Here is a 24302-nt window from a genome sequence, read left to right as displayed (position 1 = left end):
CAAGCCGAGTACCCACATGGTGAGCCAAGTGCCCCTGTAGCAAGCCGAGTGCCCACATGGTGAGCCAAGTGCCCCTGTGGCAAGCCGAGTACCCACATGGTGAGCCAAGTGCCCATGTGGCAAGCAAAGAGCCCACATGAGTGCCCACATGGTGAGCCAGTGTCAGTGTGGCAAGCCAGTGCCTGCGCAGCAAGCCAAGTGCCCATGAGGTGAGCCAGTGCCCATGCAAGTGAGTCACACAGCAAGATGATGGTGCAACAAAAGAGAAATGAAGGGGAGAGTCAAGGGGAAGCACAGCAGCAACCAGGAACTGAGGTGGCACACATCAGAGGTCCCCAGGATCAAATCCCAGTGAATCCTAGAGGAGAAAGATGGGAAAAGAAGACAAAAACAAAAATAGATACAGAAGATCACAGAGTAAATGGACACAGCAAAAACAGTCAGGTGGGGGAGGGAGAGGGAAAAAAAAATAAAGGTGTTAATAGTTCATAGACAAAGATATGGGAAAAAAAAAAAAAAAAAAGGATGTCACATAAAAGGCCAGACTAGGAAACTCTAAATGTTGATCCCTCCACAAAAACAACTAGTGAGTGAGAAAAAAATTAGCAGAATCAAATATTTTGGAAATTTGGAACTTGATCAAACATATAAACAAAGGAGTTGCTCAATGAAAGAAGAGGTAACTGGTTTTTGTAAGAGAACCAAATGTGCAAACCAGCTACCATTCCCTATTCCTTAGTCCTGTCATAGCTATAGAATAGCGTTCATAGAGTGACTGGCTAGTACCAGGGTTGGCAATGGGGACCTTGTCCTCCAAAACTTGTGGGTTTCAGCACTGTAAGTATTAAGGCACATATAACATATAATACACACAGAAAACAAATAGCTAAAGGCAAGAAGTAAGTTCTTCCTTACAAGTAATTATTTTAAACGTAAATGCTTTAAACTCTCCAATTAAAATGAAAACCACTGAGTCTACACTTTGAGTGGATTATGCAAAGCATCAAACTGTATAACACAGGGAACCCAGCAGTGGAAGAAGGCCTGTGGTTAATGGAACAAATATGAGAATGTTCTCTCATGAACTATGATGAATATGTAATACTAATACAGTGTATTAATCTGTGGGTTAAGGAAAAGTACACCAAATGTAAGATATGGGCTACAGTTAATTCATAGTTGGTAACAAATGTTTCACAACAGTGGAAGGTGTTAGTGATGGGTGATGTATGGATGATATACATGTTTGCTTTTTAAGTTACAACTTTTACTATATGCTTAATGTATGTGCATATATGTATGATACACTTCAATAAAATTTTATTAAAAAGACAGAAATTAGCAGAATTCATACAAAAAAAAACAATCTACATGCTATCTATAAGAGATACAATTTAGATGCAAAAACACAAAGATGTTGAGGTAAAAGGATGAAAAAGATATTTCATGCAAATTGCTGAAAGAGTGGTAGGGTGGCTATATTATAGTCAGACAATATAGGCTTTACAAAATTACAACAAAATTACAAGAGACAAAAAGACATTATATATAGATAAAAGTTTCAATCCAGCAAGAAGGTATAAAAATTTTTAAAAATAAGCACCTACCAACCCAAAATACAGAGCAATATTGACAGAATTGAAAGGAGAGATATAGTTCCAAAATACTAGAGACTTCAGTACCCTTCTTTCAGTAATGGATAGAGTAACCAGACAGAAGATCAATAATGAAATAGAGGACTTGAACAACATTATAAACCCACTAGACCAAATAGAAATACACACCACTCCACCCAAAGCAAGAACACTTCTCAAGTGCACATGGAACATTCTACAGGATAAACTATATGTTAGGCCACAAAAGAAGTTTTAATAAATTTTAAAAAGATTGAAATCATACAAAATATCTTTTCTGAATATAATGCAATTAAACAAGAAAACAATAACATAAGGAAAGCTGAAAAATCCACAAACGTGGATTTGAAATAACACACTCCTAAGTAAGAAATTACATGGGAAATTAGAAAATATGTTGAGATGAATGAAAACTGAAAGAACATCCTAAAACTTACAGAATGCAGCAAATTTAATGTAAAGAAGGAAATTGATAGCTGTAAATAAAAATTTAAAAATAAGAAAGATTGCACATGATAAATTTACTTTTACTATAAATCTAGAAAAAGAGATGTACACTAAATTCAAAGCTAGCAGAAGGAAGAAAACAATACAGGTAGAAAAGAGAAAAATGAAATAGGGAATCAAACACAATAGAATCGATGAAAACAAAACTTGAATATTTGAAAAGATCAACAAAATTTACAACACTTAAGCCGACAAAGAAAAAAACACAGAAATAACTAAAATCAGAAATACTAGTGGGGATATTGGATAAACAGGATGAAATGGATACATTTCTAGAAACAATGTGCTTTAGTCTGCTAAAAGCTGCTGGGAAAAATATACCAGAAATGGTTTGGTTTTTACAATGGGGATTTATTAAGTTAAAAGCCTACAGGTCTGAGACCATGAAAGTGTCCAAATCAAGGCATCATCAGGAGAACCTTTCTCTCCAAGCTGCAGCTGCGGGTAATCAGGCACATGGCAGCATCCACTTGTCCTTCCCCTCTTTCTGGCCTCAGTGCTTTCACCTTCTCGTTTTTCCCCTCTCTTTCAATCCTCATTGCTTTCAGCTTCTGGTTAAAGTGGCTTCCTCTCAGCTTCTGTATTCCACTGATTTCAGCTTCTTGCTCTCAGGGCCTTCTCTCTCAGCCTCTGGGTTCCTCTCTGGCTCTGCAGTTTTCTTCCAGTGTCTACAGCTTTTTATTCTTCCATTTATAAAGGACTTCGGTCCTCTTAATCTTCAGTAAGAGAATTAAGAGCCACCCTGGGTCCTGCAATTTAATCAAAGGCCCATAACTGGAGTAATTTAATTAAAATATCCTGCCTATAATTGATTTACGCACACAGGAATAGATTAAACCTAAGGACATGATATTCTGGGATCCATAAAAGCTTCAAACTTCCACACTCCATCCTCTGCACCCCAAAAATCCATGCTTTTCCATATGCAAAATACATTTATTCCATCACCACATTTCAAAGCCTTAGATCATTTCAGTAACAGTATTAAGTACAAAATCTCATTAAAATCTGTTATAGGCCTGTAGTCTGCCTGAGGCAAAATTCCTCTCTGGCAGTGAACCCATGAAACTTAGAAAACAAGTGATCTGCCTCCAATATACAAAGGAGGGATAGTCATAGAAGGAAAAATTGGAAGGAAAACAGGGGTCACAGGTGCCAAACAGTTCCAAAACCCATAAGGCATACTCCAGTAGATTTCAAAGTCTGAGGTTTCTTGTCCTCGGGGCCTGATGGAGCAGTAGTCCCACCCTTTCCAAGGGCTTGCCCAATGGCCATGTTCTTAGCTCAACCCTCATTAAGCATCAGAGTAGCCACACTCTCCCCAATCTCTAGGACGCAGGCTCAATCCCTTCAGAACAGTGGGGTAGCCACCTAATTTAAGCCCCAAGGAATGTGCTCCACTCTCTCTGAAGCCTGAGGCAGCAACACTCTTTTTAAACAGTGGAGCAGAAGGCCACCCTTCCAAACTCTGGGGCATAATCAACTTTTCCACATACATGGGTACATTTGATCTCTGGACCTGAGAAGATGCCTTCAGTCCAGACCTCAGCTTCCATGGTATAGTATTTGAATTCAATTTTCCTTCAAATTGTCCTTTTTCTATCCCTTTAAGTACAGGCTGTCAGTGGTTCTGTTCATACAGATATTGCAAAAAACTTGTTGGTTTTGCATTCAGGAAATGGGTAAAAGCCTTTAGACAGTAAGAATTTCCACAGAACCTTCCTTGATTACTGCATTTCTAATCCTGATTTACACTGCAATGACTGGCTGGTTCCAAGATCAGTTAAATCCTTACATGTGGCACTATTCTATGGAGACTCACTTTCTGGAAGTTCAAAATTTCACAAATCATCAATTTATGGTTTCTTTGTGCCAAGGAATTCTATCTTAGATTATCACTTTCCTCTTGCATTTTACTAAAACCTACAAGGAGAAGCCAGGCTACACTTTACACATTTAGTTTGGAAATCTTAACTAAATTCCCAAGCTTGTCATTTTCAAATTTTACCTTCTATCTAACATATGAAGTCAGTTTTGCCAAGGTCTCTGCTACTTCAGAGCAAGGATTGCCTTTCTTCCAGTTTGCAATAACACATACATCATTTCTGTCTAAGCCATCATCAAAAGTATCTTTAGGGAAGCAGACTTGGCCCAGTGGATAGGGCATCTGTCTACCACATGGGAGGTCCGCAGTTCAAACCCCGGGCCTCCTTGATCCGTGTGTAGCTGGCCCGTGCGCAGTGCTGATGCACGCAAGGAGTGCCGTGCCACACAGGAGTGTCCCCATGTAGGGAAGCCCCATGCACAAGAAGTGAGCCCTGTAAGGAGAGCCACCCAGCACGAAAGAGAGTGCAGCCTTCCCGGGAATGGCGCCACACACACGGAGAGCTGACACAACAAGATGACGCAACAAAAAGAAACACAGATGCCCATGCTACTGACAACAGAAGCAGACAAAGAATGAACACGCAGCAAATAGACACAGAGAACAGACGACTGGGGTTGGGGGGAAGGGGAGAGAAATAAATAAATAAATCTTTAAAAAAAGAAAAGTATCTTTAGTGTCCGTATTTCTGCTAACAGTCTCTTTCTTCAAAGCAATCTATGTTCTTCCATCAAGCATCTCACAATTCTTCAAGAATCTTCCTCTTACCTATTTAAAAAGCCCTTTTAACATTTTTGGTATTTGCATAGCAGCATGCACTCTACTTTTTATGTACAAATTTCTATTTCAGTTTGCTAAAAGTTAATATAATAGAAATGGGTTGATTTTTTTCTATGGGGATTTATTAGGTTAAAAGCTTACAGTTCTGAGACCATAAAAGTATCCAAATCAAGGCATTATCAGAAGATCTTTTCTTCCCAAGCTGCACCTGTGGATGATCAGGCACATGGCAGCATCCACTCATCTCTCCTCTCTCTTCCAGATCTCACTGCTTTCAGCTTCTAGTTAAAGTGGCTTCCTCTTAGCTTCTGTGTTCCAATGATTTCAGCTTCTGTCTCCCAGCGCCATCTCTCTCAGCTTCAGGGTTCCTCTGTGTCTCTGTGTCTCTGTGGCTTTTTCTGTGTCCATAGTTTTGTATTCCTCCATTTATAAAGGATTTCAGGATGGCTCTTAATCAAAGGCCCCTAACGAAGTAATTTAATCAAAAGTTTCCATCTATAATAGGTTTATACACACAGGAATGGATTAATGCTAAGGACATGATTTTCTGGGATTCACAAAAGCTTCAAACTGCCACACAAAAAAACTATCAAAACTGACTCAAGAAGAAATAGAAAATCTGAATAGGCCCATAACAAGTAAGGAGATTAAATCAGTAATCAAAAACTTCCCCAAATCCACAGAAAATCATGTCCTCAGGGTTGATCCATTTCTTTGTGTATAAACTTATTGTAGTTCAGACCTTTTGTTTCAATTACTTCATTTAAGGGCCTTTGATAGGATTGTGTGACCCAGGGAGGGTCTTAATCCTCTTACTCAAGTCCTTTATAAATAGAGGAATAAAAAGCTGCAAATACAGAAAAAAAGCAGCAGAGAAAAATGAGAAATTCCCAGAGGTTGAAAGAGAAGGTAACAGGAGCCAGAAGGTGAAATCAATGGATCCCATATAGACAGAGACCAGCAGATGTCAACAGTGTGCCCTACCATGTGCCTGATCACCCACAGCTCCAACTCAAGGAGATGGCATCTCCTGATGAAGCCTTGATTTAGATATTTTCACTGCCTCAGAACTGTAAGTTTTATTAGTTAATAAATCCCCATTGTAAAATGTAGCCCATTTCTGGTATATTGCTTTGGCAGCTTTTAGCAAATTAAAACAGCTTTCTTTTCTTATTAATTTTAAGCAATCACATTTTTCTTCATGTAACCTCATTATTAAAAAAAATTTTTTTTAATCTTCCCAACAAGGTAAAGCCTAGGACACAATGGCTGAACTTATGAATTCTACAAAACATTTGTAGAAGTATTAACAACAATCCTTCTCAAAATCTCCCAAAATTTTGAAGAGATGGGAGCATTTCTAACTCATTCTATGAGGCCTATATTATCCTGATGCAAAAGACAAAGACATTACAAGAAAATAAAAATAAAGGTCAATAGTCTCTATGAATATTGGCACAATATCCTCAACAAAATGCTAGCAAAGAAAACGCAGCAGCATACTAAAAGGGTTATGCACCATGATCAACTGAGATTTCCTCCAGAACACAATAGTGGTTGTAAATGAGAAAATAAATCAATTTAAAATAGCACATTAATAGTAGGGGAAAAATGCAAGATCATCTCAATTGATGCAGAAAAAGCATTTGACAATTTCATGATAAAAACAGTCAATTGAGCACTTCTGGGAAGATGACACTGGAGTAGGCAGGCAGTGCTCAACTCATTGTATACAAGAACAATGGAGAAAATGCCAAAAGCTGTCAAGGGACCTGCTTTTGGGGTCAGCAGACCAGGACAGTCCAATGCAATCCCCAGGAGGGTGAGGGACAACAAAGAACCCAAGATGACAACTGTAAGTTACTAAACCCCCACAGCAGCTGGGAAGGGCACCCATCTTCCTCCTATAAAGCATGCAGCCTGCATCAAAACCCTGGCCCATTGCAACTGATTGAGAAAGTAACAGATATCTTGCCCCCTGGGAAGAGGGAGCATATGGTGTAGTAGAGTGTGGTTTCTTTTCAGTGAATTTGACCAGGAGAGACCACTTTGAATCTCACCTCTGGCCAGACCAGAAACAGAGGCAAGGGGAGTATAATAGTCAGCCAAATGAATGCTGATGCAAAATACCAGAAATCTGTTGGCTTTTGCGAAGGGTATTTATTTGAGATAGAAGCTCACACAGTTACCAGGCCACAAAGCATAAATTGCTTCCCTCACCAAATTCTATTGTCACATGTTGGAGTAAGAAGGCTGCCAACATCTGCAAGGGTTCAGGCTTCCTGGGTGCCTCTCTTTCTGGGGCTTATTTCTCTTTGGGCTCAGCTGCTCTGCTCTTTCCACAGGGGCATTTGTAGACTAGTAGGCAAATGACTCGTCTCTCTTGCATCTAATTGAGGACTCTGCCTGTGTCTAATGGAGATTTCCCTCCTTCCTCATATATCTACTTGTCTGTGTGTTTACTTCCTGGGCTCCAGGAACAAAACACCAAACTCTGTTCTCTGTTGTGCAGTTTCTCTGTGAGTCCCTGCCCACCAAGGGGGAAGGGATGCAATGGTCTACTGACATGACCCAATCATAGCCTTAATCATTTAATCAAGTAAAAGTGAAACCCCTGAATCCAATATAATCTAATATGCCTAAAGGGACAGCCCAGTTTACAAACATAATCCAATATCTATTTTTGGAATTCATAAACAATATAAAACTGCCGCAGGGAGGTTGAAAGAAACACCTTCATGGAAAGGTTCACCTCTGAGCACCATTTGCTGTCCAGCTGGAAACTGCAAGGAGAAACACTGATTTTAGGTTTCTCTTAGTCACAAATCCTGGGGGAAAATCTATGCTCCAATAGTGAGGCCCTGGCCTGATTTTGATAGTATAAGTTGGACAATTTTAAAGACTTAGAATAAGTTGAACAAAAAATCAAAGAAGAGCCATGAAAAAAAGAAAAAACCAACAATTAGACAGGAGAGAGAAATTGACAATCAGAGTAAATTCACCAACATAATCAGATGCCTAGTCATCAGCAAAAAATTGCAAATCATACTAGGAAACAGAAAGAGATGGCCCAACCAAAGGAACAAACCAAATATCCTGACAAGATATAGAATTTTGGACAACTCATCAATGATAATCACACAAAACTCCTAAGTCAATTTAAGAATTGAAAGAAAATATGACTAAAGAGATAAAGGATATTAAGAAGACACTGGATGAGCATAAAACAATTTAAAAACCTGCAGAGAAAAGTAACAGAGATTATGGGAATGAAAGACAAAATGAATAAGATTAAAGATACATTAGAGAAACATAACAGCAGATTTGACTTTCTCAGAGGCATATTTAGTGATTTCAAGGACACATGTCTGACCTGGAAAAGAGAGTAGAACAGAAAGAGAAATGAATGGAAAAAATGGAACTGATCATCAGGGAATTGAATGGCAATATGAAATGCACAAAAACATGCATTATCAATGTCCCAGAAGGAAAGGAGAATGGGAAGTAAAGACCAAAAGATTTTCCCAAACCTTATAAAAGACATAAATATCAATATCCAAGAAAGACAATGTACACCAAATAGAATAAATTCAAATAGACCTACTCCAAGACACCTACTATTCAGAATGAAAATATCAGAGATAAACAGAGGATTCTGGAAGTAGCAAGAGAAAAGGAAACATCACATACTAGGGAACCTCAATAAGGTAAAGTGCTGATCTCTCCTCAGAAATGATAGAGGTGACAAGAAAGTGGTATGATGTATTTAAGGTACTAAAAGAGAAAAAAACAGCCAGTCAGGAATTCTGTATCCAGCAAAATTCCTTGAAAAATAAGGATGAGATTAAAGTTTCACAGAAAAACAAAACAGAGAGTTCATTACCAAAAGACCAAAATTATAAGAAATACTAAGGGGAATGCTGCAGCCTGAAAGAGACTTGGAGGAGAGTAAAGAAGTGAAGATTATTAGGAAGGGTAAAATAAGGATAAAATGACAGACCATGGTAAGCTTTGACAACTGAAAGCCAGAGGATAAAATGCACAAAGTAATGCCATTAAGATCATTATATTGAATGGTAATGGCTTGAAATCCCAAATCAAAAGACATAGGCTTATTGAATGGATAAAATATTAGAGTCATCTATGTGTTGTCCAAAGAGACTCATCTCAAATGTAAGGACACACCCAGATTGAGAGTGAAAGTTTGGAAAATGATATTTCATGCAAATAGTAAGCAAAAAAGTGATACAAATATCAGTCAAATAGACTTTAAATACAAAATTGTTATAAGGGATGAAGAAGGTCTTTAATATTAATAAAAAGAGGAATTCACAAAGAAGAAATAAGTGTAATAAATATTTATGCATCTAAACTGGTTGCTCCAAGATACATGAGGCACAAACTAGTAAAAATGAAGGAAGAAATAGATGTCTCTACAAAATAATTGGAGACTTCAATACACACCACTCTCAGTATTGGATAGAACATCTGGATAGGGGATAAGTAAAGAAACAGGAAGCTTGAGAAATATAATACATAAACTAGACTTAACAGACAGTTATAGAGCATTGCACCACAAAACAGCAGGATATACATTCTTTTCATGTGCTCATGGACACTTTTCCAGGATCAACCACATGCTGGGTCACAGGACAGGTCTCAATATATATTGAGAGACTGAAATTATTACAGTACACTTTCTCTGATCATTACAGAACAGAGTTGGAAATCAAAAACATACAGAAAATGGAAGATTCATATGCATATGGAGATTAAGCAACACACTTTTAAATAGTCAGTGGGTCAAGGAAGAAATTGCAAGAGAATTCAGTAAATATCTTGAGATGAATGAAAATGAGAACACAACATATCAAAAACTATGGGACACTGCAAAGGCAGTGCTGAGAGGGAAATTTGTAGCCCTCAGTGGTTACTTTAAAAAAGAAGAAAGAGCTAAAAATCTAAGACCTAACTGCACACCTGGAGGAACCAGAAAAAGAACAGCAAACTAATTCCAAACTAAGCCAAGAGAAAGAAATAATAAAGATGAGAGGCAAAATAAATGAAATTTAGAACAAACAAACAATAAAGAGACTCAACAAAACCAAAATTTGGTTATTTGAGAAGATCAAGAAAATTGACAAACACTTAGCAAGACTAATAAAGAAAAAAAGAGAGAAGATGAAAATAAATAAAATCAGAAATTCAAGGGAGGACATTACCACTGGCCCTGCAGAAGTAAGAGAGATCATAAGAGGATACAATGAACAACAATACACCAAAAAACTAGACAGTGTAGATGAGATGGACAAATTCCTAAAAACACACAAACAACCTACACTGACCCTAGAAGAAATAGAAGACCTTAACAAACCAATCACAATGAAGAGATTGAAACTGTCATCAAAAACCTCCCCAAAATGAAAACCCCAGAGCCAGATGGCATCACAGGTGATTTCTATCAATTGCTGAAAGACAATCTAATACCAATCTTGCTCAAGTTCTTCTGAGAACAGGAAAGAATGCTACCAAACTCATTCTATGAAGCCAACACCACACTAATACCAAAATCAGATAAAGGGACTACAAAAAAAGAAATTCACAGACCAATATCTCTAAAGATTCTAAATGCAAAAATATTCAACAAAATATTTGTAAACTAAATCCAAAAGTTCATTAAAAGAATTACACACCACAATCAACCGGGTTTTATCCCAAGTATGCAAGGGTTTTCAATGCAAGAAAATGAATTAGTGTAAAAAAACACTTAATAAATTGAAGAAGAAAAAAATCACATTATCCTCTCAATTGATGCAGAAAAGATGTTTGACAAAATACAGCATCCTTTCTTGATAAAAAAAAAAAAAACACTCCAAAAGATAGGAATAAAAGGAGGCTTTCTCAATAGGGTAAAGTGCATATATGAAAAACCTACAGCTAGCATTGTACTCGATGGTGAAAGATTGATCGTTTTCCTGCTGAGATGAATAGCAAGACAAGGATTCCCACTGTCACCACTGTTATTCCATGTTGTGCTAGAATTTCTAACTAGAGCAATTAGGCTAGATAAAGAAATAAAATCATCTAAATAGGAAAGGAAATAGTAAAACTTTTACTATTAGCTAGCTATTAGCTGAGATAGGATCCTATATCTAGAAAATTCTGAAAAATCTACAAAAAAACACTAGAACTAATAAATGAGTTCAGCAAAGCAGCAGGATACAAGAATAATATGCAAAACTCTGTTGTGTCTCTATACAGTACTAATGAGCAAACTGTGGGGGAAATCAGAAAGAAAATTCCACTTATAATAGTGACTAAAAAATCAAATACTTAGGAATAAACTTAAACAAGGATATAAAGAACCTGTATCCAGAAAACTACAAAACATTGCTAAAAGAAAACCACAGAAGACAGAAGATATAAATAAATAGAAGGACATTCTGTGTTCATGGATGGAAGACTAAATATCGTTAAAATGTCAGTTCTACTCAAAACTGATTTACAGATTCAACACAATTCCCATAAAAATCCTAACTTCATTTCTTGAAGAAATGTAAAACCAATTATCAAATTTATTTGGAAGGGTAAGGGAGCCCCAAAAGCCCAAATGTCTTTTAAAAGTAGAACAAGGTTGGAGGACTCTCACTTCCTGATTTTAAAGCATATTATTAGCTGTGGTGGTAAAAACAGCATGGCACTGACATAAATTGACCAATGGAACCAAATCAAGAATTCAGAAATAGATCCTCACATCTATGGTCAAGTGACTTTTGACAAGGCTGTCAAGGCCACCCTGCTGGACCAGAACAATCTATTAACAAATTGTACTGGAAGAAGTAGATATCCATATCAAAAAAAAAGGACCCCCTATTTCACACCTTATACAAAAATTAACTCAAAATGGATCAAGGACCTAAATATAAAAGCTATAACCATAAACTTCCTAGAAGAAAATGTAGGAAAATATCTTCAGAATATTGAGGTAGGCAGTAGTTTCTTAAACCTTATACCCAAAGCACAGACAACAAAAGAAAAAATAGATAAATGGGACCACCTCAAAATTAAACACTTTTGTTCTTCAAAGCACTTTGTCAAAGTAAAAAGGCAGCTTACTCAATGGGAATAAATATTTGGAAATCACATATCTGATAAGCGTTTGATATCCACATTATTTCTCAGTACACTTGCAGCCAACACCTACTTTGAGTTCATCAGACTCACCCATGGCAAATAACAAAAAGATGGTGAAGGATAATGCCTGTCCCAAAAAACAGAGAGTATCTACATTTGCAAGCAAGACAGTTCCATCCATCTGCCCCATGGGATCTAAGCCTGTTCTCAATGGGAAGCAGAGTGGGCATCTTCATCCCAAAATCCTCATGATTGGGGAATGAACAACGTTGAGGGTGGAATGCAAATATGGGCTAAAGCAGACTTACTATTATTCTAGTAATGGAAGAACTTGTAACATTGATATAAAAACAGTGGTCACCAGAGATTCTGAGGGAAAGGAGAGGGAAGAATAAGGGAAATTTTGTATATTGGAATTGTTCTGCAAGATATTGTAATGACAGATACAGGCCATTATACATTTTGTTAAAACCTATCAAATTGTACAGTGCAACATGTGAACTGTAATGTAAACTATAGATTATACTTAGTAGCAATACTTCAATATGTGTTCATCAATTGTAAAAAATGTACCACACTAGTGAAAGGTGTTGTCAATGAGGCAAAGTATGGGAGGGGGAGGGGGAAGAGGTGGGATTTATGGGAACACCCTATATTTTTTATATAAAATTTATGTTATCTAAAACTTCTTTAAATATCAAGAATAAAATATTTTTAAAAATCAGATGTATTTCTGTATACTAGCAATGAACAATATTGAAAGGAAATTTTACAAACAATTCCATTTGCAATAATTTTTAGAAAAATAAGAACAAATTTGACCAAGGAACCAGAAGACCTTTTAACCGAAAACTACAAAACTTAAATTTGTGATTGAGGGTTGGAAGAGTTAATATTATTAAAATGTCAATACTACCCAAAGTGATCTACAAATTTAATCTCTATCAAAATCCCAATGGTATCCTTTGCAGAAATAGAGAAACTCTTTCTAAAAGTCATATGGAGTTTCATTTGACCCCAAAAAGCAAAAGCAATGTTTAAAAAGAAAAACAAATTTGGAGGGCTCACATTTCATGATTTCAAAACTTACTAAAAAAGTAATCAAAATAGTGGGGTACTGGCATAAGGATAGTCAACTGCATTCATGGAATAGATAGAGATCCCAGAAATAAGCCTTCACATATATGGTCAATTGATTTTTTACAAGAACACAAGACTATTCAATGAGGAAAGGATGGTTTCGTCAACATATGGTGATAGAAAACTGCATATCCACATGCAAAAGGATGAAATTGACACCTTATCTTACACTGCAAACATAAATTAACTCAAAATACATCAATGACCTAAATACAAGAGTTAAACCATAAGGCTCTTAGAAGAAATGATAGGGGCAAATCTTCATGACCCTGGATTTGGCAATAGTTTCTTAAACATGACACCAAAAGTGAAGGTAACAAAAGCAAAAGTATTGGATTTCATCAAAATTAAACAGTTTGTACATCAAAGGATACCATAAACTAATGAAAAGACAACATACTGAATAAGAAAAAATATTTTAAAGCATATATCTGATTAGGGTGCAGTATATGAAATAAATAAAGAAATCCTACACAACCCCATAAAATAAACAAACAAGCCTATTAAAAATGGACAAAGGACTTGAACAGACATTTCTTCCAAAATAATACACAAGTTGCCCTTAAGCAAATAAAAAGGTGTTCAACGTCATCAGTCATCAGGGAAACGCAAATCAAAATTACTGTGAGAGCAGAGTGATTTTTGTCAAGATTGTCAAACCTACCAACCTGTGTCAAAACAGTGTATTCAACCAATGGTGCTGGGAAAAGTAGATATCCATATTTAAATGAAAGAAAGAGGATCACTTCCTCACACTCTTATACAAAAATCAAACTCAAAGTGGATCAATGACCTAAATATAAAGACCAGAAGCATAAAAGTCCTAGAAGAAAATTTAAGGAAATATCTTCAAGATGTGATGGTAGGTGGTGGTTTCTTAAACCTTACACCAAAAGCATGAGCAACAAAAGAAAAAATGAATAAATGGAACCTCCTCAAATTTTAACACTTTTGTGCTTCAAAGGACTTTATCAAGAGGATGAAAAGGCAACCCACTAAATGTGAAAGAATATTTGGAAACCACATAACCAGTAAGGGTTTGCTTTCCATTATATAAAAAGAGATCATACAACTCAACAATAAAAGAGCTAACAATTAAATATAAAAATGGGCAAAATGGGTGGAGAGCCACACAATAACTGAAAGAATACTGAATTCCCATCTTGTGAAGTCCTGCTACATTCTCTAATAGAACAGTAAGAATCCCCCAACTACATGGGCAGTGCCTAGTGAAGGAAGACAAACCATTACACTAGACCCTTGATATTGCTGGTTGTACTTACGAACATTTTCTTCTGAAATTGAAACTTAGCCTAGTGTTATATATTGTCTAAGCGTTATCTCCTGAAAGCCTCCTTGTTGCTCAAATGTGGCCACTTTCTAAGCCAAACTCAGCACATAAACACACTACTTTCCCCCAGCATGGGACATGACTCCTAAAGATGAGCTTCCCTGGGACCAAGGGATTATTACCAAGTACCAACTACCAATGTATTTGGAAAAAGATCTGGACTGAAAAGGGCAACTATTAAGTAGAAATGAGATTTTATGGCCAAGAGATATCAAAGTGAGTGATAAGGTCCTTCCAGAGTTTACACTTACGCACATCTCAGCACATCTTACTGCCAATAAACAGTGCCTCAAACAGCAGGGCTTGGCTCCTGAGGGTTCTGGAGACATCTAGACACTATAGGCAGGGCATACAATCTCAGGAATTCAGCACCCTATCAGTGGGCCTTACTTTGGAATATATGCTCCCCAATGTAACAGAGTTATACTCACTTATAGGTTCTCTGCACATGGCTTTCTGCCCCTTTTATGTGAACTATAATTAGCATTATATTCATTAAATATATGTCCCAGAGACTTGGTCTGTATGTATACAGTTGAGCCCTGAACATCAGCAGAGTTGCAATACCTGCTCTCCAATTCATCAGACACACCCAGGACAACTAATGAAAAGATGATTATGGACCACGCCTATCCCAAAAAACAGAGTATCTACAATTGCAAGCAAGACAGTTTCATTTATCTGCCTCATGGGATCTAAGACCCCTTTCAATCAGACACTGAGTGGGCTTTTCCCGTAAGGTGCCGGAGGTGATTTCTGAAAATGTTCATTATCCCCTTGACCCAAAAAAATCCTACAAAATCATGCAAGCCAAGAGGTTCAAATCTTTGTTTTCACTTTAAGAACACCTGAGAAACTGCCCAGGCCATCAAGGGTATGCATATTTGAAAAGCGACTTAAAATCTGGAAGATGTCACTTTACAGAAACAACGTGTGTCATTCCCTTGTTACAATGATGGGGTTGGTAGGTGTACCCATGTCAAACAGGGGTTTGGTAGACACAGGGTCGGTGGCCCAAAAAAGTTCTAAATTTTTGTTGTACATGCTTAAAAATGCAGAACTTAAGGATTTAGATGTAGATTCTTCGGTTATTGAGCACATCCAGGAAAAGAAAGCTCACAAAATGCACTGTCGAACTTACAGAACTCATGATCAGATTAATCCATACATAAGATCTCACTGTCAAATTGAAATGATCCTTACTGAAAATAAACAAATTGTTCCTAAGCCAGAAGAGGAGGTTGCACAGAAGAAAAAGAGATCCCAGACGAAACTGAAGAAACAAAATCTTATGGCTCAGGAATAATTTCAGCATCCAATAAATGCAAAGAAAAGTTAAAAAAAAAAAAAAAAAAAAAAAAGAGTGGGCAAGTGGGCATCACCATTCCCAAATCCTCAAGACTGAGGAATGAACAAACATAAGGGGGAAATATGGACTAAAGTAGACTTATTATTGTAGCAATGGAAAAATTTGTATCTTTGATATAAAATGAAAGATGGAAATGGAAGAAATGGAAAACGGATTGTGGTTAACAGAGGTTCTGAGAGGAGGAAACAGGAAGAAGGGAAGAATAGGTGTAATGTAGGGCATTTTTGGAACATTGGATTTGTCCTGTATGATATTGCAATGACAGATACAGGCCATTTTACATTTTGCCAAAACCTATAAAATTGTGCAGGGCAAAGTGTAAACTGCAATGTAAACTATAGATCATGATAGTAGCAAACTTCAATATGTGTTCATCAATTGTAACAAATGTACCACACTAATGAAAGATGTTGTTAATGAGGAAAAGTATGGAGGGGAAGGGGAAAGGGTATATGGGAATTCCCTATATTTTTTATGTAGCACTTCTGTAATCTAAATCTTCTTAAATAATAAATAAATAAATAAATAAACAAATAAATGTAAATAATGATTTTTGGACCAAATGGGTAAAAGACTTAGACATTTCTCCCAAGAGCAAATACAAATGGTGAAAAAGCACATGAAAAATGTTCAATATCATTAGCTATTGGGGATATGAAAATTCAAAACTCTAATGAAATATCATCTCACATCTCATAGAATGGTCATTATTTAAAAAAAAAAACAGAAAACAACAAATGCTAGGGAAGATGTGGAGAAATCAGAACACTCCTTCACTGTTGGTGGGAATGGAGAATGGTTCAGTTTCTGTGGAAGACAGTTCAACTGTTCCTCAGGAAGCTAAACATAGAACTGTCATATGATCTGGCCAATCCCTCTCCTAGAACTATATCCAGGAGAACTGAAAACCATGACATGAACAGACATTTGCACACCAATGTTCATAGCAGCATTATTCACAATTGCCAAAAGATGGAATCAACCCAAGTATCCATCAACCAGTGCATGGATAAACAAAATGTGGTTTATATGTAAGATGGAAAACTATGCTGCTGTAAGCAGAAATGAAATTGGGACACAGATGATAACATAGATGAACCTTGAGGAGATTATGCTGAATGAAATAAACCAGACACAAAAGGACTAATATTGTGTGGTGGCCTTAGTATGAACTACATACAAAGAATAAACACATGGAGTTAAAACCTAGACTACAGGAGGTTGGATGAGGAATGAGAAGGGGTATTGATGCTAATGTATATAGAATTTTCAATTAGCTTGACTGTAAAAGTTTGGAAAGGGACAGAGTTGATGGTAACACATTATAGTGAGTGTAACTAACACAGCTGGTTTATAAAGGGGATTGTGACTGAAAGGGGTAGTCCAGATATGTAAATGTCGATTGAAAGAAAGCTGGAGAATAATCTAGGGGCTGAATAACATAGTGAACTTGGAGGTGGATAAGGATTATGGTTGATAGTACAAATATAAAAATTTTCTTCTATGAACTAGAACAAATATATGTCACTATTACAAGGTTGTAAGAATATAGTTACACATGGAAAAATACAATTAATGTAACTTACAGACTATAGTTAACAGCAATATTGTAACATTCTTGCACTAATATCAAAGAAGGTACTATATCAAAGCTAAAGGTCAACAATAGGGGTTATGGGATTTTTTCTCTTGGACTAAGGAAAATGATCAAAGGTTTGCCGGGGCAATGACTGCACAATTCTGATGAAAGCGAGAGCTACTACTGTATACTTTGGTTAGATTGTACAAGACATGGGAATGCATAACACAGTGAACTCTGTGGTGGAAAATGGATTGTGGTTAACAGTATAAATATGAGCATGTTCTCTCATAACTATAACAGATGAACAATACTAATACATAGTGTTAATAATAGGGAGTGTATGGGAAAAATATTCCAAGTGTATACTATGGGCCATAGTTAATGGTAATAGTCTGATCGTGTTCTTTCATTATCTGTAACAGATGTTCCACAACAATGTAAGGTGTTGGTGAAGGGGTGATGCATGGGAATTCTTCACATTACGCATGATTGTTTTGTAAGCACACAACTTCTCTAATAAAAAATAAAAAAATTTAAATGGGAAGCAGATTTTGTTCAACTGATCGAGCATCTGCCTACGATATGGGAGGTTCAAACCCAGGGCCTCCTGACCCATGTGGTGAGCTAGCCCATGCACAGTGCTGATGTGCACAAGGAGTGTCGTGCCATGCAGGAGTGTTCCCCGCATAGGGGAGCCCAATGCACAAGGAGTGTGCCCTGCAAGGAGAGCGCCCTGTGCAAAAAAAGTGCAGTCTGCCCAGGAGTGGTGCCACACACATGGAGAGCTGACACAGCAAGATGATGCAACAAACAAAAAGAAACACAGATTCCCAGTGCCGCTGACAAGAATAGAAGCAGACACAGAAGAACACACAACAAATGGACACAGAGAGCAGACGTGGGGGGCGGGGAAGGGGAGAGAAATAAATAAAAAATAAATTTTAAAAAATCACTGTGAGACACCACTTCACAGTCATGAGGATGGCTTTTATCAATAAAACAGAACGTAACAAGTGTTGACTACGACGTGGTGAAATAGGAATGCTCATGCATTACTGGAAGGAATGTAAAATGGTGTAGCCACCATGCAAAGAGTTTGTCAGTACCTCAAAAAGTTAAACATATAATCCAGCAATTTCACTCCTAGGTATACATTGAAAAGAACTGAAAACAGTTCTCAAACAGATATTTATACATCAATTTTCATAGCAGCATTATTCACAATATTCAGAAGATAGAAGCAACCTAAGTGCCATTCTACAAATGAATGGATAAACACAAGTGTGGTATATGCATACAATGGAATATTATTCAACCATAAAAAGAAATCAAGTGCTGATACATGCTATAACATGAATGAACCTTGAAAACAGTATGCTGAGTGAAATAATCCAGACACAAAATGAAAAATATTGAATGATTCCATTTATATGAATAGCTAGAATAGGAAAATTCAAAGAGTCAGAAAGAATAGAGATTCCCAGGGGCTGGGGAATGACAGAATGGGAAGTTATTGCCTAATGGGTATAGAGATTCTGTTTGGGATGATGAAAAAGTTCTGGAAATAGCCACAATGTTTACACAACCTTTTGAATGTGCTTATTGCTACTGAATAGTGTTCTTAAAAATGGTTAAATGTAAAGTTTCAGGTTATATATATTTCACTATAATAAAAAGGTAGGAAAAAAAGGCAATATAGCCTTTATCTTTATTCCGAGTCTTCTCATCTTTGGGTATACATCAGGCCAATATAAGTTCTCTTAAGTCTCTGATGTCATTTATATCTTCAGATAGCCAATAAAAATTATCAACATAGAGTAATAATGTAATTCCTCAATGCTATTTAATATTCAGCTTATTTTACATAGTTTGAGGTAGTTGCCCCTTTACGGAAATCCCCTCCTTCCCTCACAGCTCCTGACTCCGCTCTCCTGACTTCATTTAACTATACCTTACTCTAAAACCATCCCAAACTCTCTCCTAGGAATTTAACTTCAGGACAGGCAGGGACTGAGTAAATTAACTGCAGGATCAGGGGAGGTCCTTGAACTGAAAGATTATGCAGCAATGGGGATTGTAGGACTTCCTAGTTGTTTACATACAAGCAAATAAAGGCAGTAAAGGGGAAAACTAGAAAAGAACGGTGCAGACTAGACACAACTTGGATCTGGCAAGATAGTATCATGATTCCCAACTTTCTAGCTTCCTCTTTACTACTGCCAGGTGGCCCAGCTATACTTCATTTCCTGGCCCTAGTTGACATAAAGTCACTTGTTCAAATGCCTCCTCTTTTCTTAAGATGGCTTCATTGGATTTCTTTTTTTATAAGCAGTCTTACCCTTCCTAAAAGCCAGAGTAATTCAGTTGAGAAAACTAATTTGCAGGAACTCTGCATGACATACATTTTTATGCAAATAACATACTACACTATATGGATTTTTTTTAAATGTCCCAAAAGATATTTGACAGACATTTCCTGTCATGTTTTGCACTATTCACTTACTTTATCATATATATTACAAAAGTTTAAATTTCAGCCCAAAGGAGGCAAATAATGTCAAATTATTTAAAAGGAAAATGGAAATTATAAGGTTGAATTATACCATATAGAATCATGACAAGATTTGGGATAGGATATGTCATTTCATTCCAATCTTACATACAGACAAAATACATTTAGATGATATGCTGACCTATTAAAAATAAATTCAGTAAACACATTTCAAGGACATTGGGTAATGATGATATCTTTGGGAAAATGGCAAAGCACTCTATGAGCAATTACTTCTGCAAGGCAATCTGAGGATACTAAATGAGCACTGTATTAACACAAATGCCAAGGATTGTATCCACAAAACACTAATTTTAGATGACTTATGATTGATAAAATTTAGCTAGGAGCCATCTGGTAAATGAAGACCCATGTGCCTCTGAGTTGCTCTTCAAGTATTTGCCAAAAATAGGTGTAAACTGCTAAGGCTCCACTCTTTCCCTAAAATCTCCTCAGTCTCAGATGTCCTTCTGAGTTATCTACTAAAATGCCCTTATTCTAGTTTCCTTGGCTGTTCAAGCAAATAAAGAAGGATGAGGGAAACGGACTTTGGCCCAGTGGTTAGGGCGTCCGTCTACCACATGGGAGGTCCGTGGTTCAAGCCCCGGGCCTCCTTGACCCATGTGGAGCTGGCCCATGCGCAGTGCTGATGCACGCAAGGAGTGCCGTGCCACACAGGGGTGTCCCCCGCGTAGGGGAGCCCCACGCGCAAGGAGTGCACCCATAAGGAGAGCCGCCCAGCGCGAAGGAGGGAGCAGCCTGCCGAGGAATGGCGCCGCCCACACTTCCCGTGCCGCTGACGACAACAGAAGCGGACAAAGAAACAAGACGCAGCAAAAAGACACAGAAAACTGACAACCGGGGGAGGGGAGGGGAATTAAATAAATAAATAAATAAATAAATAAATAAATAAATAAATAAATAAAAAGAAGGATGACTTAAACAAAGGGAACTTATTAGCTCATGGTTTTGAGGTGAGGGAAAATTCCAAATCAAGGCAAAGCAATTCTTCCTGAAGACTGTCATTCTCGAGCTGGCTGCCAGGAATCCTTGATCCTTTGCTCCTCTGTCACATGGAAATGTACTTGGCAGCTTCTCCTAGACTCTCCATTTTCTTTCAGTTTCATTGATTTTGGCTTCTAGCTGCTCTCTTTGTGGTTTTCACTCTTTGTATCAGAATTTCATACCCCTTATAAAAAGTTTCCAGAAATAGGATTAAGACCCATTCTGATAGAGATAGGCCAAATCTTAACTGAAGTAACCTCATCAAAAGGTCCTACTTAAAATGAGTTCACACCCATAGGAATGTATTAAGTTTAAGAACATGATTTTCTGGGGTACATACAGTTCCAAACCACCACAGTCCTTTGGGGACTTTGTACTATGCCCCTCTCTTCCAAGACATGTAAAACGCAAGAGGGGTATAAGAACTGTATGCATAATTAATGTCTGGATGAGTCTCCCACTTTTATTAGCTTTTTCCATCCAAAAAAGAATATTCATTGCTAAATATGGTCTTTCAATTCTATTGCATGTTGAACTTCATCTTTGATAGGAAAATAATGGTCTGTCACATGGATACCTTTTTCTCATTGTAATTTCTTTTCATTTTATGATAATTGACCTCTGACAGAAAATGATGAATGGCTTAAATTTTAAGTTAATGATTCAGCACAAATGATAAAAAAAAACCACCAACTCCTGAGTGATCTAAGTACTAAAATACTTATTTATAAATTAGATCATTTTACATATATTTTTTTAAAGTTCATAAGTTAAAATATAACTCTTCATTGATAGGGCTTAGAAAATCTCTCACATATGGTAATTCATACACTTTTTAAATTTATTGAAGTATATCACTCATACAGAAACATACAGAAACAATAAGTGTATAGTAATAGTTGTGAACTTACAAAATAAACATATATGACATCATATAAGACTCTCATAACTCACCTTACCTTGCATTCTTGTTAAACATTTTTAACTAATAATTGAAGAGTACCCTCAAAATATTACTACTAAACTGTTTTCCCCAAACCACCCTATTATTATTATCTTTATATAAATATATATGAACAAACATAAACAATAAGTATATAATGAAAGTTGTGAACTTACAAAGCAAACATGCATAACATCATACAGGGTTCCCATATATCAATTCTCCACCAACACCTTGCATTGTCGTGAGACATTTGTAACCGATTATGAAAGAATATTGTCAAAATCTTGCTACTAATTATAGTCCTTATCTTACATTTGGTGTCTTTTTCCCCCAAGCCACCCTATTATTATTTTTCAAATATATTTTTTATGACAGAAGTTTTAAACTTATAAAATAATCATGCACATGTGCAGAATTCCCAAACAATACCCCTCTATCAGCACACCAAACTGTGGTGGAACATTTGTTACAGATAAGATAATATCATCTGATTGTTACCATATTCATAATGTACATTTGGCACAAATTTTCCATACTGCCCCATTATCAACACAGTACATCTTTGGCATAGATGCAAGAATATTATATTATTACTGCTAACCACAGTCCATAGGTCACTACAGTTGTATTTTTCCCATACTTCTCCACCTTCCCATCACCCTGCAGTAGTGATTTGCCTAGCTCATTTGCCTAGCTCACAAAGGACACTGCCACAGGTCTACCACATCTGAATTAAAGCCCGGAGGTGAGAGTTTGCTTTTTTTTAAAGATGTTTCTGGATATTCAAGACTCCTTACCCTTCCAAATCAGTTTGATAATCATGTTTTCAATTTTTTTTTAAATGATGGTGGGATTTTTATTGGGATTGCATTGAATCTGTATATCAGTTTGAGTAGAATTGACATCTTAATGATATTTAGTCTTCTAATATGTGAGCATGGAATGTTCTTCCAGTTATTAGGCCTTTTTTTATTTCTTTTAACATTGAGTAGCAGTTTTCTGAATACAAGTGCTTTACATCATTGGTTAAGTTTGTTCCTGACTATGTGAGTTTTACCTCTCATATTTTATTTTCACCATTCTTTTGACACTTAGTTACTTTTATTGATATAATTTTCATTTCTAGACTCTCTTCCAGGCCTGTCTCCTGTCTTTTCAGGCTCTAGCACACCCCTTAGGATTTCCTAAAAATATGGTCTCTTGATTAGAAATTCTCTGTTTCTGTTTATCTGTGAATATTCTAATCTCATCCTCATTTTTGAAAGACAATCTTGCTGGAAAAAAGAGTCTTGGCTGGAAGTTTTTCTCTTTAGTATCTTAATATATCAGACCACTGTCTTCTTGCCTCCATGGTTTCTGGTGAGAAATCAGCACTTAAACTTATTGGGTATCCCTTATATGTTAAGCATCACTTTTCTCTTGCTATTCTCTGAATTCTCTTTGTCTTTGGCATTTTGACATTCTGATCAGTATGTGTCTTGGAGTTAGTTTATTTGGATTTTTTCGGATGGGAATACATTGTGCTTCTCGACATGGATATCTATGCCCTTTAATAGGGTTGGGAAATTTTTTACCGTTATTTCTTTAAATATTCCTTCTGTCCCTTTTCCTTTCTCTTCCCCTTCTAGGACACCCCATGACGTATGTTTGCATGTCTTTTGCTGTCATTTAGTTCCCTGAAACCTTGTTGAATTTTTTCCATTCTTTTCTTCATCTATTCTTTTGTATGTTCACTTTCAGAGGCCACTTCTTCAAGCTCACCAATTCTTTCTTCTGCCTCCACAAATCTGCTATTATATTATTCCAATGTTTTTATAATTTCATTTATTGCACCTTTCATTCCCATAAAATCTGCTATTTTCCTATGTATGCTTCAAATTCTTCTCTGTGCTCATCCAATGTCTTCTTTTTGTTGTGTCAGCTCTCCATGTGGGCGGCACCATTCTTGGGCAGGCTGCACTTTCTTTCACACTGGGCGGCTCTCCTTACAGGGCGCACTCCTTGTACAAGGGGCTACCTTACGCAGGGGACACCCCTGCATGGCACAGCACTCCTTGCATGCATCAGCACTGCACATGGGCCAGTTTCACACAGGTCAAGGAGGCCCATGGACCTCCCATGTGGTAGACGGATGCCCTAACCACTGGGCCAAGTCGGCTTCCCCATCCAATGTCTTCTTAATATCCTTAATTTTTTTAGTCATCTCATTGAATTTATTACAGTGATTTGTTTGAACATCTATGATTAGTTGTCTCAACTCCTTTATGTCATCTGTAGGCTTATCTTGTTCCTTTAACTGGGCATTGGTTTCCTGTGTCTTGGTGTGGACTGCAGTTTTTTGTTGGTGTCTTGGCATCTGGATTACCTAGTATTTATTCTGGGTGCAATCTTTCTCTTTAGTTTAGGGCTTCTTGCCCT

The 24302-nt window shown here is 36.9% G+C and overlaps 1 protein-coding gene and 1 pseudogene across 1 annotated transcript in view; both read left to right on the top strand.

Annotated features, from left to right (window-relative positions):
• ZNF654 (zinc finger protein 654) overlaps window positions 1–24302 on the top strand; it is a 365546-nt gene that overhangs the window by 155447 nt on the left and 185797 nt on the right. The gene's annotated exons all lie outside the window — the stretch shown is intronic.
• On the top strand, window positions 14728–16016 carry LOC101441650 (large ribosomal subunit protein uL22 pseudogene; annotated as a pseudogene).

Source organism: Dasypus novemcinctus, chromosome 4 (genome assembly GCF_030445035.2).
Source record: "Dasypus novemcinctus isolate mDasNov1 chromosome 4, mDasNov1.1.hap2, whole genome shotgun sequence".
Taxonomy (NCBI): domain Eukaryota; kingdom Metazoa; phylum Chordata; class Mammalia; order Cingulata; family Dasypodidae; genus Dasypus; species Dasypus novemcinctus.
The sequence above is the reverse complement of the archived record's forward strand: the minus strand, read 5'-3'. Positions and strand labels throughout refer to the sequence as shown.